This window comes from Symphalangus syndactylus, chromosome 4 (genome assembly GCF_028878055.3).
Source record: "Symphalangus syndactylus isolate Jambi chromosome 4, NHGRI_mSymSyn1-v2.1_pri, whole genome shotgun sequence".
NCBI lineage: Eukaryota > Metazoa > Chordata > Mammalia > Primates > Hylobatidae > Symphalangus > Symphalangus syndactylus.
The window spans coordinates 111,798,852-111,820,326 of record NC_072426.2 but is presented as its reverse complement, the minus strand read 5'-3'; the positions used below and the strand labels follow the sequence as shown (position 1 = coordinate 111,820,326).

At 37.8% G+C, this 21,475-nt stretch overlaps 1 long non-coding RNA gene across 1 annotated transcript in view; it reads right to left on the bottom strand.

Annotated features, from left to right (window-relative positions):
• Window positions 1–21,475, bottom strand: part of LOC129481062 (uncharacterized) — a 122,929-nt gene that overhangs the window by 70,511 nt on the left and 30,943 nt on the right. The window contains exon 4 of the long non-coding RNA XR_008657247.2: window positions 11,964–12,090. This is a non-coding gene — a long non-coding RNA (uncharacterized lncRNA). The remainder of the gene's footprint in view (window positions 1–11,963; window positions 12,091–21,475) is intronic.

Below are 21,475 nucleotides of genomic sequence, written 5' to 3'. Positions count from 1 at the left end.
GCAGAACTAGTAGAATGAATAGACAGACAGATAGACGGATGATAGATAGGTAGTAGATAGCTAGAAAGCTAGATGGGGTGGAGGAAAAGAAAGGAAGGGAGTAAGGGAGGGAGGAAGAGAGATTTATTACAAGGCTTACAGGACTGTGGGAGCTGGTTAAGTAAGTCTGAAATCCACTGGGCAGACAATAAAGAAAGGAAGCTCGTGGGTAAGCTCCAACATATGGGCATGAGTGGGAGCTACTCTCCATAGGCAGAATTTCTTCTCTTTCAGTGCAACATCAGCCTTGCTTTTAAGTTTTTCTAACTCATTCAATCATGCCCATTTAGATTACCCTGGATAATCTACCATACTCAAAGTCAACTGGTTAGGAGTTATTGATCGAATAACTGGACAGTGTAGCCTAGATAAGTTGACATATCAAAAACAAAACAAAAACAGTTAAGTCACCTTGTAAATCTGATTTTTGAGAATCTTAATTGGGATATATATTGCAAAGCCCTGAAATATGTAACTTTCCCTTTAAGGCTTCTAACTGAAAAAAAAATTTTTTTTTGTTTCAATGTGAAAAGTATGCTTTTGTCTTTTCAGCTGTCAATACTTGTCAAGACCATAAGAAATGTATTTTTAAATGTGATGATTAATGAGTCAGTGTAGTGTTTCTGCTATGTCTTTCAAATTCATTTCATATTAAAAATAAAGCAAGATGAAACAGATTATCTGTTAGTCAAATGCAGAGTGTTTGGCCACTGAAGAACAAACTACATTCTTTCCCTCTTTTTTGCAAGCAAATTCCAATTTGTTTATTTTTGGTGGCAGGGGTTAGATATTGTATCCAGCCCCAGTGGAAATGATCAGTCAAAACCAGTCATGGAGATCTTTTTGCTAGTAACTGGGCCAGGAATGGTCATGTGACCCAGTTTTGGCCAAGTGAATGTAAATGGAGATCTAATGGAAGCTTTTCAGAAGGATTTAGCATCCCCATAAGAGAGAGGCACAAAAGATGGAAGCTTTTTTGCTCCTGCCCTCTTCCTGCTTGGGAAGACTTTGGAATGATATTGTAATGCTTAACATTCTGGAGACAACACGTGATCATAAAAGGATACATTATTGGCACTTTGTGGATAGCAGAGCAAAAAGAAAGAGCCATGTTCTGATGATACCATGGAGCTACTGAACTAACCTGCATATTCCACCATCAGACTTTACAAGTATGGACCATACTGTAGTGCCAGAAAATAAGGAAATGCTCAAAAAACCCCACAACGGTAGAGGTATGTCAAAGAGACACAGAAGCCAACTGAAAAAGCTGTCAATAGCTAAAACTGAAAAAAAAATTGGAGCAATAAAACAAATGAGGCAATATTGGGTTATAATCCTAAATATTCATAAATATCCATGAGCCCATACTGATATAAATGACTAAATAAATAAACAAATAGGGGAAGACAAACAAATTTCTTCTGCAGAAGAATTTCAAAGAATTTATGTAGCTGCTCCAGCCCCAAGGGAGCGGAGGATAACTCCTACTTCTTAAGTATGGATGGTGCACATAGTAGCCTCTTTCCAAAGAGTAGAGTATGGAAAGAGGTTGAAGAGAGTAACTTCTCAGTGGAAAAGCCCAATGTATTAGTTTTCTACTGGTGCTGTAACAAGTGATCACAAAATTAGTGATGTAAAACAATAAAACTTTATTACCTTATAGTTTTGGGGTTAGAAGTCTAACACTGGACTAACATCAAGGTCTTGGCAGGGATGTGGACAGGGCTGCATTCTTTTTGGGGGGCTCCAGGAAAGAATCAGTTTCTTTGCCTTCTCCAGCTTCTAGAGGCTGCCCACATTCCTTGGCTCATGGTCCCCTTTCTTTATCTTTAAAGCCATAAAACAACAGGTCCAGTTCTTCTCACATCACATCACTTGGACCTACTTCCTTCATCTGCTTTCTTCATTTCCTCTGACTCTCTCTTCTTCCTTTTGATTGCATTGGGCCTACCCAGGTAATTTGGTATAACATTTCTATCAGAAGGTCCACTGATTGGGAAGCTTAATTCTATTAGTAATCTTAATTTCCTTTTGTCATGTAACCTGACATATTCACAGATTCCAGGGATTAGGGCATAGAGACACTTGCCGGGGGTCAGGGGCTAGTATTCTGTCTATTACATCTGGCTAATGTTGCCTTAGCCAGGTGGTCAGGGCTCACAGCAACAGTGGTAAGTCACGCTGATAAATCATGTAGACTTGATTGGTGATGGAGTGTTACATTACCTCTGTGATGTTCCCCCCTCCAACCCAACCATACCCAAGTCTAATCATGAGAAAAATATTAATAGCAGGCACATCCCCATTGAGAGACATTCAATAAAATACCTGAACAATACTACTCCAAACTATCAAGGGTCATTATGGTAGGAATGTGAATGGCCCCTAGGTGCTGGAAAAGACAAGGAAATAGACTCTTCCCTAGAGCCTCCAGAAAGGATAAAACCTTCCTGACACATTGATTTCAGCCCAGTTAGACCTCTATTAGACTTATGGCCTACAGAACTGGGAGATAATAAATTTAGATTATTTTAAGCCACTAAGTTTGTGGTAATATTTTACTGCAGCAAAAGAAAAGTAACACTGTCATCAAAAACAAGAAAAGTCTGAGAAACTGTCACAGCCAAGAGAAGTCTAAGAAGACTTGACAACTAAATGAAATGTGGTATCTTGGATGGGATCCACGAAAAGAAAAAAGAACATTAAGTAAAAATTAAGGAAATCCATACAAATTATGGATACTAATTAATAATGATGTATAAATATTAATTGTGCCAAATGTGCAGTGTTAATAATAGGGAAAGCTGTGTGTGAGGTACATGGGAGCTTTCTGTACTATCTTTGCAATTTTTCTGTAAATCTAAAACTATTCTAAAATGAAACATTTAACAAAGAATAAAAAGTAAATGTCTTAGTATATAAGCCACTATTAAAATGGTGTTCCAATGTTGTAGGTAAAACTATCCAAATGCCGAATGGATGATCCAGGTAATGCTTTATTAAGCATCTACCATGTGCAGGGGAACCATAGGGTATATAAAAATGAATCTTTCAGGGACCCCCTTCTCAAGGAACCCAAGTTCTAGTTGGGATGATAACACATTTGTGAGTTGCTGTAATAGTGAGAAAATGCATAAAAGCCATGAGGCTAAAGTTCAAAGGACATTTGGAACAGAAAAATGAACTTCCACCTGGGGACTTCGTTAAGGAAGTAGCATTTGTATTCTGCCTTGAAGTATAACCAGAGCTTGTACACGCATACTTGAAGATGAAGTAGAAGACTGACAAGCCAAAAGTTTAGAACAAAGGCCTAGGAAAAGAGGATGTTAGCAGAAGTATGTTGAATTTAAGTGCCTTGAACACCTGAATTATGTCTGCCTTGTTCATCATTATATCCTCTTTGCTTCCAACAGAACATGCAGCAATTGCTCCACAAATATCTGTTGATTAATGGAAGAAAAAAATAGATGGAAAATAAGTTGTGAAGATCTCCAATGCTAAATTAATGAGTTTAGTCACTTAAAGTTTTTAAGCAAAACAACATGATTTGAGCTGCTCTGTGGAAAGATTAATCTGGCAAAAAAAGCAGTTCAGATGGAAAGGGAGATGAAGGAAAATATTAAACTTGTACAAGTGAGAAATTATAATTATAGTAATCTTATTTGTTTGCTAAAATAATCACTAGGCTCTTTTTATTAAAAATTTGATTTTTGTTTACATCAAATTAACACCTTATAAAAATCAGTGATTCATAATGAAAAATACCAGTCTCCTGTTCAAGCAGAACAACCCCAGTATCTCCGTAACAAAGATAGCAGCTTTCAACTCTTTTAACCATTTATTCTAACATTTACCTTCTTATTTTTAAGTCTCAAACATATATGACTAGTTCTTGATTTTGAAATTTTATATACTATTTTTTGACTCTCTACTCTGAAAAATGAACATTTCACTTTCTCACACTAACTCATAATCCCTTATACTCACTCCTATAATTCCTTTTCCCCATTCGACTAGTATATATATAGTAATCATTTTTGCTAATCAATATTTAATGTTTACAAATTTATTATAGATAATGGCTAGACCAATGGCTAAGCCATATGGTCTACTATGATTATCACAATTTCTTTCTTATATAACTTTTCATTTTTGTTGAAGGTAATAATTGCTTTGTTTTTTGTTTGCTTAGTTTTCCATAGCTCTTTCAATGTGGTTAAGCACACTGTGAAGTCTAAGGCACCAATTTGGAGCAAATATTTTCTAAGATTGTTCTTAGGATAATATATTACTATAAGACATATTATCTTTGAAATTCTAACTGCCTTTTAAAGAAATGGACACTTGTTTGTTTGATTTCACGTTTTCCTCTTTACTTTTTGGTTTTTTTGAAGTATGTTCTCCAAGGAACTTTCTCTGATATTTGGAAGGTAATAGTCTTAAAAGATTGTATGTCTGTATACTATTTCTCAAATTAATATATTAGATGGATATAGAAGTCTAGTTCGAAATTAGTTTTTCCTGAGAATTTTGAAGACTTGCCAGTTATCTTCTAGTGCCTAGTGGTATGCCTTTTTGATTTCTGATTTTTTTCCATGCAGCATGTTTGTTATCCTTGGGAGTTTTTGAGGTTTAAAAACAATCCCTGATGTTCTGAAACTTCACTAATGTATGCCTTGATGCAGGTACTTGATATGGTTTGGGTCTGTGTCTCCACCACATCCCATGTTCAGTTGCAATCCCCAATGTTGGAGGTGAGGCCTATTGGGAAGCAATTTTATCATGGGGGTGGATCCTTCATGAATGGTTTAACACCATCCCTTTGGTGCTGTTCTCGTGGTAGTGAGTAAGTTATTGTGAGATCTGGTTGTTTAAAAGTGTGTAGCTTCTCCCCTGCCCTCTTTTGCTCTTGTCTCAGCCATATAAGACGTGCCTGCTTCTGCTTCACCTTCTGCCATGATTGTAAGTTTCCTGAGACCTCTCCAAGAAGCAGATCCTGCAATGCTTCCTGTACACTGCAGAACCATGAGCCAATTAAACCTCTTTCCTTTATTAAGTTACCCAGTCTCAGGAGTTTCTGTATAGAAGTATGAGAACAGACTAATATTGTACTTCTTCCTTATTTTCCATGTAGTTACCTTTTTGTTCTGTTTTTCTGACAGTTGTTTCCTCCAGGTTTAATTTCCAGTACTTCAAATGAATACAAGTATTATATACTCTTAATCCTCTTACGTTATTTATTTTCTGAAGATTTTTAAAAATAAAATTTCTGTTCTCATTTCATGGATATAATTGTTCCTTTCTGAGAATATTAATTACAGCTTTGGGGAAATTTTTTACTCAGAGTTCTTTGTCTCATTTATTTTATTTAGTCTTTCACGTTCTCAAAGGTCTAATGATCCTTGACTTCTATTCAGTGTGACTTAAGGTTGATTCATTCTAATTTATGCTTGGCTGAGACATCTCTATAGGGCGAATAGACAGCATTCCCAGTGTTTTGCACAGGAACCCTCAAATGTCAACTGTATATATCTTTTATTTTAGGCCAACTCAGGGAAAATTCCTCTAATCTGTAATATTCTGCCCAGAGAGCATAAATCCAGCTGCTCTTTTCTATGAACCAAATATGAACCAGAGATTATGACGTCTGATTCAATTCCACCAAGAATAAGCCTCACCCCCTGTTGGGATGGTGAACAGTAGAGGAGAAATCTTGGACTAGAAATTGCTCATTGCATAGTTCCATAATCTCTTATCTGAAACTGTTTGAGCCAGACATGTTTGAAGATTCAGATTTTTTTAGATTTTAGAAAGTAATATGGTGCATAACTGATATAAAGTTGATCTTTGAACAATACATGAGTTAGGGGTGCTGAAACGTAAGCACTAGAAAATCCACCACATAACTCTGACTCCCCCAAAACCCTATTGTTGACCAGAAGCCTTACTGGTAACATAGTCAATTAATGCATATTTTGCATTTTATTATAGTATTCTTATAAGAAAGTAAGCTACAGAAGAGAAGATGTTAGGAAAATCATAAGAGAAAATATATTTATAGTACTTTACTGTATTTACTGAGACTATAAGTTTACATTCCCTGTTTAGAAGATTAACCATCTGTCTGAAATGGGGGGTGGGAATGACAACTGAAGCTGCAAACCTCAATCCGTGGTACATATCAAGCAATTCAACTTTTTCTTGTAATGTCATGCCTTTCTTTGCTTCTTGGGAGCACCTCCAGCATCACTAGAGGCACTTTGAATGGGTCTCATGGCGTAATTCAAGGTTTACGTTATTGCACTAAACACAATAAGAAATACTCAAGAACCATGAGAAATTAACTTTTACTGTGGTAAGCAATTTACTGGAGAGATGAACTGCTCATGCAGAGATGATTAGCATCACATGGCATTTTAAGCAGATACTTGCAACACTTGAGCTCACTGCAATAGCAACAGGAGGTGACTATGAAATTATTACAGCAGTACAGCATTACTACAGTTAATTTTATTCAGTTGTGTTTTAATGCTGCAACTTTATGTTTGTTTACATTTCACTTGACTGCAAATGGAACCCTGTACAGTCTGTAAGCATGTGTGTAAGTTTTGATAAATGTTAACTCTGTATAATAGATTTGTGTATACTTTATGGTAGTAAATCACAAAATAGACTCATATCTACGTATGTTTTATGCATTCATGAGATATATAACATTTTATTAATTTTTTATATTCTAGGTTATGGGGGTTCATCTGTGAGTATATTCAGATTGTCACATCTACAATCACATCTCAGTTAAGAGGAGCGAGTTGCAGGGAAAAGGTAAAGGACAATGATTTATTTCTTTTTCTTATTATACTTTAAGTTCTAGGGTACATGTGCACAATGTGCAGGTTTGTTACATATGTATACATGTGCCATGTTGGTGTGCTGCACCCATTAACTAGTCATTTACATTAGGTATATCTCCTAATGCTATCCCTCCCCCATTCCACCACCCCACGACAGGCGCCAGTGTGTGATGTTCCCCACCCTGTGTCCAAGTGTTCTCATTGTTCAGTTCCCACCTATGAGTGAGAACATGTGGTGTTTGGTTTTCTGTCCTTGTGATAGTTTGCTGAGAATGATGGTTTCCAGCTACATCCGTGTCCCTACAAAGGACATGAACTCATCCTTTTTTTACTGCTGCATAGTATTCCATGGTGTATATGTGCCACATTTTCTTAATCCAGTCTATCATTGATGGACATTTGGGTTGGTTCCAAGTCTTTGCTATTGTGAATAGTGCCGCAAGAAACATACATGTGCATGTGTCTTTATAGCACCATGATTTATAATCCTTTGGGTATATGCCCAGTAATAAGAGGGCTGGGTCAAACGGTATTTCTAGTTCTAGATCCCTGAGGAATCACCACACTGACTTCCAAAATGGTTGAACTAGTTTACAGTCCCACCGACAGTGCAAAAGCGTTCCTATTTCTCCACATCCTCTCCAGCACCTGTTGTTTCCTGACTTTTTAATGATCACCATTCTAACTGGTGTGAGATGGTATCTCATTGTGGTTTTGATTTGCATTTCTCTGATGGCCAGTGATGATGAGCATGTTTTCATGTGTCTGTTGGCTGCATAAATGTCTTCTTTTGAGAAGCATCTGTTCATATCCATCACCTACTTTTTGATGGGGTTGTTTGATTTTTTCTTGTAAATTTGTTTAAGTTTTTTGTAGATTGTGGATATTAGCCCTTTGTCAGATAGGTAGATTGCAAAATTTTTCTCCCATTCTGTAGGTTGCCTGCTCACTCTGGTGGTAGTTTCTTTTGCTGTGCAGAAGTTCTTTAGTTTAAGTAGATACCATTTGTCAGTTTTGGCTTTTGTTGCCATTGCTTTTGGTGTTTTAGACATGAAGTCTTTGCCCATGCCTATGTCCTGAATGGTATTGCCTAGGTTTTCTTCTAGGGTTTTTATGGTTTTAGGTCTAACATTTAAGGCTTTAATCCATCTTGAATTAATTTTTGTGTAAGGTGTAAGGAAGGGATCCAGTTTCAGCTTTCTGCATATGGCTAGCCAGTTTTCCCAGCACCATATATTAAATAGGGAATCCTTTCCCCATTGCTTGTTTTTGTCGCCCAGGCTGGGGTGCAGTGGCATGATCTTGGCTCACTGCAACCTCCGCCTTCAGGATTCTCCTGCTTCAGCCTCCCGAGTAGCTGAGACTACAGGTGCACGCCACCACGCCCAGCTAATTTTTGTATTTTTAGTACAGACGGGGTTTCACCATGTTGGCCAGGATGATCTTGATCTCCTGACCTCGTGATCCACCTGCCTTGGCCTCCCAAAGTGCTGGGATTACAGGTGTCAGCCACCGTGCCTGGTCATTTATTTTTATTTATTTTACTTTAAGTTCTGGGATACATGTGCGGAATATGTGGGTTTGTTACATAGATATATATGTGCCATAATGGTTTGCTGCACCTATCAACCCATCATCTAGGTTTTAAGCCCCTCATGCATTAGGTATTTGTCCTAATGCTCTCCCTCCCCTTGGCCCCCAGCCTCCAACAGGCCCCGATGTGTGATGTTCCCCTCCCTGTGTCCATGTGTTCTCATTGTTCAGCTCCCACTTATGAGTGAGAACATGCAGTGTTTGGTTTTCTGTTCCTGTGCTAGTTTGCTGAGAATGATGGTTTCCAGCTTCATCTATGTCCCTGCAAAGGACACAAACTCATTCTTTTTTATAGCTGCACAGTATTCCATGGTGTATATGTGCTACATTTTCTTTATCCAGTCTATCATTGATGAGCATTTGGGTTGTTTCCAAGTCTTTGCTATTGTAAATAGTGCTGCAATAAACATACATGTGTACGTGTCTTTATAGTAGAATGATTTATAATCTTTCGGGTATATAGCCAGTAATGGGATTGCTGGTCAAATAGTAGTTCTGGTTCTAGATCCTTGAGGAATCGCTACAGTGTCTTCCACAATGGTTGAACTAATCTATACTCCCACCAACAGTGTAAAAGTGTTCCTATTTCTCCACAGCCTTGCCAGCATCTGTTGTTTCCTGACTTTTTAATAATCGCCATTCTAACTGGCGTGTGATGGTATCTCATTGTGGTTTTGATTTGCATTTATCTAATGACCAGTGATGATAAGCTTTGTTTCATATGTTTCTTGGCCACATACATGTCTTCTTTTGAAAAGTGTCTGTTCATATCCTTTGCCTACTTTTTGATGGGGTTGTTTTTTTTTTTTCTTATAGTTTGTTTAAGTTTCTTGTAGATTCTGGATATTAAACCTTTGTTAGATGGATAGATTGCAAAAAATTTCTCCCGTTCTGTAGGTTGCCTGTTCACTCTGATGATAGTTTCACAATTGCTACAAAGACAATAAAATTCTTAGAAATACAACTTACAAGGGATGTGAAGGACCTCTTCAAAGAGAACTACAAACCACTGCTCAGGGAAATAAGAGAGGACACAAACAAATGGAAAAACATCCCATGCTCATGGATAGGAAGAGTCAATATCATGAAAATGGCCATACTGCCCAAAGTAATTTATAGATTCCATGCTATTCCCATCACGTTACCTTTGACTTTCTTTGCAAAATTAGAAAAAACAACTTTAAATTTCATAGGGAACCAAAAAAGATCCTGTATAGTCAAGACAATCCTTAGCAAAAACAACAAAGCTGGAGGCATCATGCTACCTGACTTCAGATTATACTACAAGGCTACAGTAACCAAAACAGCATGGTACTAGTACCAAAACAGATATATAGACCAATGGAACAGAACAGAGGCCTCAGAAATAATGTCCCACATCTACAACTATCTGATCTTTGACAAACCTGACAAAAACAAGCAGTGGGCTAAGTATTTCCTGCTTAATAAATGGTGTTGGGAAAACTGGCTAGCCATATGCAGAAAACTGATACTGGACCCCTTCCTTACACCTTATACAAAAATTAACTCAAGATGGATTAAAGACTTAAATGTAAAACCTAAAACCATAAGAACCCTAGTAGAAAACCTAGGCAATACCATTCAGGACATAGGCATGGGCAAAGACTTCATGACTAAAACACCAAAAGTAATTGCAACAAAACCAAAATTGACAAATGGGATCTAATTAAACTAAAGAGCTTCCACACAGCAAAAGAAACTATCATCAGACTGTGAATTAGTTTGTATATAATTTAGAGAAATTAGTTATTCTTTGTGGGCCTTAATTTTAAATCTTGAAAATTGGGGATGGTGTTCAATGATTTTAAATGCCTTTAAAATGACATAACACTTTATGCAAATATTAATGCAGTGGTCAGGAAACTGATCTCTCTCTCTCTATATATATATATCTATACATCATTCATATAATGAATATGTGAATAAATCCCAAGTGGAACTAATAACATTATTGCTACCCTGGGGTGCATTTAAAAAGAAAGCATTTTTCTTGCTTTTTCTTTTGTAATAGGTATTTAGATGTGTTTACATATGAAAGCAAAAATATATTTTCTATGGGCAACTTGCTTGATTTGTTAGGAATACTTAATCTAAGTTTAATTTTTTGTACAGAAGTTTTGGTATACCTACACTAGTCTACTTTGCAGACATTTATATTAATATTATAAAGAGATTATGTAAAAATCATATTAATACTTCTTTTAATCTTCATTTTTGTTGCCTAGATGGTTGTCTATATTCTCTGTAAGTCTTTCTTAATTTAAAATTTAATGGTTGGCTGATTCAATCACAGAAATTTTTAAATGTTCATTTAAAACACATTTATCCTTATTGCCATAGTTCAAGGACCTTTCTTCCTCTTGCATAATATGTTATCACAACAGTCTTGGGCCTTATTTCTTTTTATGCTCCCAAGGATTTTTTATTTTCTTCTTCTTTTTAAAAATCATTTAAACAGTACTTTCTCATCCTAAGACAACAGAGCCTACCCACTATTTTCTCCAACTTTTTTTCTAACGTAGTGTTCAAGTGCCAATTTAGGTATGACTAATGCTTGTAAAGCACTCACTATGTTACATATACTTTTCCAAGTTCATCACTTTTATTAAATACTTGCGAGGGAGGTACATTATGATCATCTCCTCTCCACTTCATAGATAAGAATGAAGCTCCAAGGGATTAAATAATGTGCATAGAGTTATATAATATTGAATGGGCGAGCTAGGATTCCAAGCCCAGCAGTGCACCTCCAAAACCATGCCCTGAACCACTAACCCACAGTGGTTCTTACTGTCTGAGGGACTGTCTACACTTAATGGATATTGACCTGCTGTGCTAATGGAACTGAACATCAAGACCTGAAAATCTTGGCAGGGCTCTCCTGCATAAGAGGTTTTTTGGAAGTTTTCTGTTTGGTCATTGAGTAACTGTGCTTTATGCATATGTGTGTGTACTAAAAATAGAGAACATGTTAATCCTACGAGCTCTGCTTAGTTTTCTGACATTATAGAAATCTGCAAATAAATCAAGCACCAACAGATCTGAGTTTTCCAAGGTATTAAGTCATAAGAATAACCACATTTTTATCTTGCCTCTCCACTCAGGCTTTGGAGTACCTTACTGTATGCTCCCAAGGGTTCGTGGAAATTCAGGTTAAGAACAGGCCAGTTTTTTCATCTTTCCAGTTTTCACCTCAACTAGAGGAGGTGCCATTCCCATGACAGAGGTGAGCTGCCCTGCATGTGACATTTCCAGGGAGAAAGGTTTTAAAGAAAAGCAAATTTTCAGCTAATGCCAGTAAGTGTTCTGCAAATAGGGATTGTCAAGCTTCAGATCAAGATTGTTTTGTTCTGGACTATTGAGCCTTTGCCGTCTGTGTCCTGAGTGAAGCTGGAAGCATGGTAGCTCTTCTCTTCAATGACCTGCCCCAATATGCTTCCCAGCGCTGCTTACCTGGACATGAAGTGATCAAAATCAGAAGCTGCCTCGGCCTTCCAAGAGAAGAGAAACTGGGCAAAGGACAATTAATGCAGGCAAAGTGAGATCCTACATCTTTGTGGGACTTGTTTTTTTACTGGGGCTGAAAGAAAGGAAGATGAAGAAAATTGTGCTCTGAAAATCATATCACAGAATCTTTTGCACATTTGCTCTGGTTTTGAGTCGGCCAGTGGAATGGAAGAAATGGGATCCTGGGCACAATTATAGCTATCCAGGATTTAATAGTACAGGTATTTTTCCCATGTTGGTCAGAAATTTATTCCCATCATTCATTCAGCTTTTATTTTTGACGAGTGCCCAATGCCCCCATTATTCCTTTAGCAGTCAGTCACTTAACATCTATTGAGCACCTCCTATGAACACACCCTTGAAGGAGACTCATGAAGTTTTCTAGTGTTTGTGTTGCTCCCAAACTATAGGCTTATGGGCATGTTCACATTCTTAAATATGTATAAAGCCCTAACACCTGTCTTTCCTTGGGGTGTTCACTCCCATCTATGTAATAAGTGAAATAAAAGGTACATAAAAGTGAAGCTACGTTAGGATCAATCTTGTGACACTGTGTATGATGTTACTATAAGTATGTGCTTTATACCTCATTATTCACAGTTTCTTGGGACTAGGAAATACCTATGCCAAGGAAGACAGACATTAAACAATTAAGGGACACTAAAAAATCCAAATTAATAAACACTTCTCTGGCACCCACTGTCTGCCAAATATCATGCTAGATTCTGGGCATGCAAAAGTGAATATGTCCCTCCCTCACAGAGTTCATCATCTATCAAAGAAGCTCCCCTGCTAGTTTTGTATGAACTAATTCTAGTATCTTCATAATAGTGTCTTTATTATTTTTTATTTCAATAGCTTTTGGGGTACATGTGGTTTTTTGTAACATGGATGAATTATATAGTGGTGAATTCTGAGATTTTAGTGTTCCCGTCACCTGAGTAGTATACATTGTACTTAAGTGTAGTTTTTTTTTATCCCTAGCCTCCCTCCCACCCTCCTCCTTCTGTGTCTCTAAAGTCCATTATATCACTCTGTATGTCTTTGTGTACTCATAGCTTAGCTCCCACTTACAAGTGAGAACATATGATTTTTGGTTTTCCACTCCCGTGTTACTTCATTTAGAATAATGGTCTCCAGCTCCATCCAAGTTGCTGCAAAAGACATTATGTTGTTCCTTTTAATGGCTGAGTAGTCTGAGTAGTGTTCCATGGTTTATATATGCCACATTTTCTTTATCCACTCATTATAACTGTCTTTATGAAAGCAATTGTGCCACATGCAGGGTTAGGAATATTACTATATAACAAGAAGCGGTAAACATTAAAATATTGGGATCCAAAAGGCACCAAGGGCACTCTACCTCCCTGTGACACCTGCCATCCTGCTAACTTGCACTGATGTGCGTGTGGCTGGCTTGTGAGTCATTTTCTCTTACTTCCTCACAAGATTTCCTTTCAAACCATGTTCTTAGAGAGGCCGCTCTTCCAGCCACATCCTGACCTTGAATGAAGTCTTCGTAATAAGCTGAATTCCCTCCTTTTACCTGTAAAACAATCTCAAGGTCCATTCATGAAGAACAGAGTCCTCATTGTTCCAAGTCCCACAAGTGATATGATGTTTTTTAAATGGCCAATGAAAAGCTGGAAACTTCTTAGGAGCCCTTGGTAGCCCTGTGGCCTTTCCTTTAGCTAGATTCTCGTCAGGTAGAGAGGATCTTGGTTTATCTACTAACTGAACTTATGCTAAGGTTACTTCAGAGGTATACCTGGGTGTGGGCCACAGCTAACTACTTGGAATTGCAGCTCTTATTCATTAAGGCAAGAACCAGAAATCAAACTCTCTTGATGACACTTGGTGGAAAGTCAATTCACCCAGGAAAACTCAGGGACAAACCAACTACTCTCAGATTAAGGAAGTGGAGAAGAAACTACAAAGCTTCCATACAGCATAGGCTATAGAAGTTTACAAGTATCTCATGTTGCACTAGAGTCTGTAAGATGATTGGAACAACCATCCATACATAGGCATAAAACAATATTCTTTTGAATAACAAAATACTTTGGTTTCAATATTTGATAGAGGCAGTTAATGTGAACAGGAATATGATGTGTTTCAGGATGTTTACTTATTGCAAACACACATTTAAATCAACATTCCCACCCAGGATTCACTGTGTATATGGGTTCAGGTGCGTTTTGCTTATGGTGTTGGAAAATTAATCAAAAATTACATTGTCAAAAAGTGGTGAAATTCCATACATTTAGACTATCCATTTCAAAGCCTGCTTCTAACATAGAATAAGCATTTGTGAGCTATTTTAGTGTGGTAGAAATATAATTATAATCCAGAATTCTGCACTTTTATTCTGAAAGAAAAATATCCTAAGCTCTGCTAGTTGAAAATAACTTGTTGTATAGTTCCATGTGTCAGATCTTCTTCAATTACACAGCTGCAGATTATACCTTAGTTCTCCAGAGATGCTATACAGGTTTTGCTGTACAAACAGACTTGCCACGGAGACTGCAATTACCCTGCCGTTTGAGATTTACGGCATATTACTCAATTTTAAGAAATACGAGCAATTTTCAAATATTTTAAATATTTACTATTTCACATGTAATTAACAACTGTAGTACCTCAGCCTTAATTAAATTACAGCTTCTAGTATCATTTTATATTGAAGGCTTTTGTATCTTTATGGATTAATAGCATAAGCTAGGGTACAAAATTCTTGAATTTTATAGTAGTAAATTATAGATAGCTTGCTTTGTTCCTGGAACTGTGTTTCAGTTTTCTTTACTTATATAATTCATGCATTTCTTCTTGACCCGCTTTATATTCTTGTCCTTTTAGGGTGCAGGGTTATAATTAAGGATTTCTTGGAGGCCAGATTCTTTGTTCTTTTGCCTGTCTGGCTGTTACTTTGTTTGAAGAATACAATGTTATCATTTCTCGTCTTACCAAGTATATAATTCAGTCCTTGTCTTTGGAAGCCCCAATGCTGTTTTCTGCTAACCTCTAGGATCATTTGGAAGTGGCACGGGGAATATAAAGCACTCTTCCAATTGCGACCCATCTTGTAGCAGGGAGACTCACAATCTAAACTCCATGACAGACTATTTGCGACCTTAAAACAGAATCAAGATAGCCTTTGTTTACCTGTATTTGGAAATATATTTTGGACTGTACATATAATATTCTCATTGCCCCAAACACACAATTTGGACAGAGTCTTACATTCCTCTTCCAGAATTTTAAAGTTATATAAAAGTTGTAGTAGCTGCATATTCATTTTGAAATCTTCCAGTCAAAAATCATTCACATCTGTGTTTCATGAGTGTTGGGCCAAGCTAGGATGGACAGATATTATCTTCATCATTTCAAGTTCTGAATTTTATATGCAGGTTACAGATCAAGTCATAAGGACAAATAAAGTTAATTCATCATTACCACTTACAGTCCACAGCATTTTCTATTGCATGGACTTAAGTTTCAGGTTATGTACTTACTATAAATAAGAAGAGGATAAGAGCTAACATTTACATGGCATTTCCCAAACATTAATTAATTCAGCAGCAAAATAAATATTATATCTTATGACAGAAAGCTGCCCAAATTTTATAACTAAATTATTTATTACTTGGGAAATGTTTTAGTTGTATGGCAATCAGATAAGCAGAAAAAAAAAGACTACAACACAAGATGTTCTTATTGTTCATGTTTGCACTGAGATAATTTGATGGGCCTAACTGTTCATAGGGAATACACCTGGTAGTTTAACTTACTCCAGTGATAGTTACACAGCAGTAGGCACACAATGACTAGCTTATAATACTGTTTAAATAAGTTGCAAATAACAAGTCAAGAAAACTATAAATAAAGCATTAGTTAGAGGTAAACAAATTAGAAATGTGGATGAATCTGAGAGTAGGGATTTGCTGAGAAAGGATAAATGATAAGTGCATTTGTTTCCCAGGGCAGTTGTATCAAATTCCCACAAACTCAGTGTTCTCAAACAACACAGATTTATCATCTTACCATTCTGGAGGTCAGAAGTGTGCAGTGGGTCTCACTGGGACAAAATCAAGGTATTGGCTTAACTATATTCTTTTCTGGAGGTTCTAGGGAAAAATGATTTTTTTTTCCAACTTTGAAGCCTGCCTGTGTTCTTCCATTTCTGGCTCCCTTCCATTTTCAAATTCGGCAAAGGCTGTTCAGGTCTCACATTGTATCACCATAACACTGACTCTTCAGCCTCCCTCTTTCAAATTTAAGGGGCTTTTTATTACATTGGGCCCACTTGGATAAATCCAGGATACGACCCCTATTTTAAAGTTAGCTGGTTAGCAACCTAATTTCACATGCAACCTTAATTCCCTTTGCTAGGTACCCTAACATGTTTAGTTTCCAGGATTAGAACATAGACATCTTTGTGGGACCCTTATTCTGCTTATCACAGGAAGGTAATATGATACAGTGATGTGATATAGCAGAACGCCCACCTCGTAAAGTCAGGACTGGCTCTGACTCGATAAGTATAAGGACCACCTTGATCCAAGCCACAGCTCATGCCTCTGGAGTTTCTACTATAATATAGCTAGAGAGAATTACCCAAGTCAGAAACCTGAACATCATCCTCAATGCCTCTGTTTCCCATCACCTACATCTGATTTTGTTATCAAGATCTGTTAATTTTGCCTCTTAAATATCTCCTGAAATTCTTCCCTTTGTTGCATTTCTTACCTTATCTTCTTAGCTCAGGTTCTCATCAACTTTCACCAGAACAATTGCATTTATCTCCCAGCAGGTGTTTGTGTTTAAAGTCTGAAGTTAGCCCATCTGTATTTCCCACATAAGTATCAGGGTGAGCTTTCTAAAACACAAGGCTCTTTATGTTATTTTCCTTTAATAATCACGTAACGGCTCCCCATCCTTCATAGGAGAGATTCTCATCTTGAGAGAATCACAATCTTTCTAGAAAGGCATTTTGAGCTACTGAAATGTACATTTTCACCTAGCCCAAGTTTCTAAGATGTTGCTTTAGGGATCATACCCCTTCCCCCTCATTGATGGACTATTTGAATACCATTGTGTAAGTATCTGGTACACAGATAAGCACAACTATTAGATACAGAGTGATTTTTTTTCTCTCCTTGGTCCCTTAATGCTTGGTTCTATGGGGCTAGTTTTTTCTCTGCTCTTGATGAAAACTCCACCATACCACTGACCTTTGTAATTAATCTTAGGTAATATAAAGTCATAGGATCATCAAATATATATAGCTGGGGAGAATTACACAAGGAGAAACCCAAGCATAATATTCAAAACCCTGTCTTCCTCACTACCTACATCAAATATGTTCATCAAAAGCCTTCAGTTATGCCTCTTAGACATCTCTTGGATTTGTCTAGTTTCATATTACAGGTAAAATGTCCAACTGCACTCAGATTACAGCTATTCTTCTTTTCCTAACTAAGGCCAACTGGTGGAAAGCTTGCAGTTGGGGAAGTAGATGTGGTCAGCCTTTTCATTTTGGACAAGCTCTCCTCTCAAGTTGAAAAGTGTGGTTTCTAATTGTTTTAAGTGTTGTGGAGGAAGTGATATGTGGGCTGGAAATATCCTACTTCACTGGTATATTCAAAAGTTGATTTCATACTCTCAGGACATGGCTGAAGTTAAAAGCCTTCTTCTTCTTGGGTGCTGAAATTGTGGTTCTCTTTAGAAGTCTCAACACTGGGACTTCTAAGAGTACATGTAGATGTAGAGTGCTCATCTACATTTCCCTTGATGCAGGTGATATACTTTTCTCTGACTCTAGGAATGCTGTATTTTAAGCATTGTTGTGCTGAGGCCTGTTTGCCTCTATGGGTGACCCTGTAATAAAGGAGTTCACATGTAGCCCAAATCTAGTTATGGCAAACACTCTTGCATGCTTTGTGTCAACCAAAGTTGGGAGTCAGGCAACTGAAATATGCTGCCTCCCTTTCCTTCCTTCTGCTTGGAACAACTAGCCAGCCCCACTCTGCTTTTTGAATTTTCCCTGTGGGAACCAGACTTCAATCCGCTGTGTCACTCCAATAGCAAGGACACCTACCAAGCTGTCGGTCGAAGCTCTCTCATTAGGGTTGAGGTGAGAGGTGAACAGATCCTTTCCCTTGGAGCTGGTGTTTCTCACAGCAGACTAACCCATGAGTAGCTCTCTCTATAGTCCCCACTGATTCTCTCCACAACTGCTGTCTAAACTCTTATATTCTTCACATGCATGAGAGGTTTAAGTCTCTAATAAGTACTTTTTAGTTTTCACTTGGTGTGATGGTTAATTTTATGAGTTAACTTGCCTGGGCTACAGGTGCCCAGATATTTGGTCAAACATTCTAGGTGTTTCTGTGCAGGTGTTCTGGAATGAGATCAGCACTGAAAACAATAGGCGGAGGAAAGCAGACTGCCCTCCCTAATGTGGATGGGTTCATCCAGTCAGTGGAAGGTCTGAATAGAACAAAAACACCAACCCTCCTCTGTGTAAGACAGAATTCCTCCTGCCTTGCTTCCTTTGAAACTGGGACATCAGCTTTTTCTTGCCTTTAGACTCAAACTGAAACATTAGTTCTTCTTAGATCTTGAGCCTGCCGGCTCTTGGACAGGTGCTCCACCTTCAGCTATCCTGCATCTCCAGCTTGCTGGCTCTGTCTCTATCCACACACACATCCTATTGGTTCTGTTTTTCTGAAGAACCCTGACTTGGTGATCTATTTCGCAACTCATTTTGGTTTCTAATACTTGCTGCCATATATTCACAGCCAAATTTCCACTTAAACATCCTGCTACACATCTCACACGTAATGAAAAATGTATCTGATTGGAGTGTATTATGCATGTGGACAGTATAGATGAAGAAAAAAGATAAAAAACCCTTTCTAAATCTACACTGTCAAATACGGTAGTCATGAGTCATGTTGGCTATCTATATTTAAATTTAAAACAATTTAAATAAAATTTAAAAATATTGGGTTACTCTGTGACACAAGACACATTTCAAATTCTCAATAGTTGCATGTGGCTAGTGGCTACCATACTGCACAGCACAGACATGTTGTCGGTGGGCCAGTTCAGGTTCCTGATTTCACCACACAAAGGAATTTGAGAGTGAGTTCAAATAAAAGTAGACAAAGGAAGCCAGGTGTGGTGACTCACACCTGTAATCCCAGCTCTTTGGGAGGCCGAGGTGGGTAGATCACCTGAGGCCAGGAGTTCGAGACCAGCCTGACCAACATGGAGATAACCCATCTCTACTAAAAATACAAAAATTAGCTGGGTGTGGTGGTGCATGCCTGTAATCTCAGCTACTCAGGAGGCTGAGGCAGGAGAATCACTTGAACCCAGTAGGCAGAGGTTGCGGTGAGCAGACATCGCACCATTGCACTCCAACCTGGGCAAAAAGAGTGAAACTGTCTCAAAAAAGTAAAAAGTAAAAACAAAATAAAGGAGTTTATTGGAAAGTAAAAGTGCACTCTGACAGCTGATCAGAGCAGGCTGCTCAAAAGTGAGACAGCACTGACTGATGCTGGGGAAACTCCCTTTATGAGAGTCTTACATGATTTTCATGAAGGGATGGGAATGGGCATTGTTGCTATGCATGTTGTGGGTGGTCTTCTGGACACATATGCACTATTGCTGCCATCCTAGTACATATATCGCATGCCTCCTTAGCATCTTAATTCTCTACACAGCAGTGTTTTTAACTATTATAATGAGCATAGGTCAGCCCAAAGACACTGATCATGGGCTTCTGTGCTTGCAAAAATTTGGGGACTTTCTCCCCTTCTCTTTTACCAGCTTGTGGCAGGATGTTCTAACCATGAGCCCAGGATGTAGTTTGCACACTGTTGGGTGGTTTGTTCCTCTTTAAGAGAGGCTATGACCACCTTATCTAACCCACCTCAGACGTAGAAGATTTCCCTCATTGCAGAATGTCGTATTTGGCAGCATTACACTAGATATGTCCAAGTGCATTAGAGAGTACACCAGGCCCTTCCTTCTTCTGACCAAATTATCATTATTCTCTAGCTTACATCTTCATCTAGGCATACAGAAGAATTTGCCACTTTTTAAACTTCACCCAGGTTGCCTCCTGTCTCTGAAATGCTCTTTCTTCGTTTTTCTTCTTCTTGCTCAACTTCTTATTTCACTGAAGTGTCCTTTATACTGTGGAAATTTCCTTATTTCCAGGAAGAATGAGATAGTTACCTTTGCTCTTCTAATGCCCTGTTTATTCTTCTATGGTTGTGCTTATTTATTATTACATTAAATTTTTATTGTTCATGTCTTTTCCTGGGTGTTCACTGGGTTCTGAGCTTTAAGACAGGGACTATTGCTGACATGTACAGCTCCTGCCACAATATCTGGCCTGAAGAAGATGCTCCACATATTCTTAAATGACTTAGCCAGTGGCAAAGACCCCCACTGGATTAAAAACCACCATGGGATGCATCTACTTCTGGATCAACCGGGAATCTGTTTCTAATATAATTTCCCCTACAGTCCATGATTATTCTATTATATTCTCCTATATTATTTAATTCATGATATAGTGTTAGGGGTTGAATTGTGTGTTCTCAAAATTCATATGTTAAAGCTCTAACTTCCAGTACCTCAGACTGACTGTATTTGGAGAGTCTTTAAAAAGATGATTAAGTTAAAATGGGGCCATTAGGGTGGATCCCAAATCCAATCTAACTGGTGTACTTACAAAAGGACATCTGGATACACAGAGAGATGCCAGGGATACACGTGCAGAGGAAATAACCACGTGAAAACACTGCAAGACGTGGCCAAGGAGAGAGGCCACAGAAGAAGCCACCCTGCTGCTACCTGGTCGCAGCCCTCCAGCCTCCAGGACTGTGAGAAAATACATTTCTGCTGTATAAGCCACCCAGCTTTTGATATTTGTTATGGTATTCCTACAAAACTGTATGCATAGGAATATATCTGATACGGTCAAGTAATTTTTCAAAATATTAGTATGTATATTAAGATAACATATTTTAAAAATAGAATAATTTTATAAAATTTTAGTACTCAAGAAAATTATTTAACAAAACTATTCTGGTATTTTTTGTGATCTGATGTCATATGTTACAAAGAACATCAACTCTTCCTGGGTCTTGGGCCTCCTGACTTTTGGACAGGAGCTATATAACTCATATGTACACATTTCTATATTCAACACTGTAACTAGTAGCCATTGCACATCTAAACAATGCATTAAGTGAATTGGTGGCATTAAGTGAATGTTGTACTGAGTATACACATTTTTCCTTTCTTTTTAACAGAGCTGGAGAAAAGTGAAAAATGTTGGGTTCCTGTGATAGGATTACCTAAATAGCCCCGGTATTTGTATATACCCAATGTCCAAGCTCCCCATATTGCCTCAAGATAAGCTAAATTTTAGAAAATTT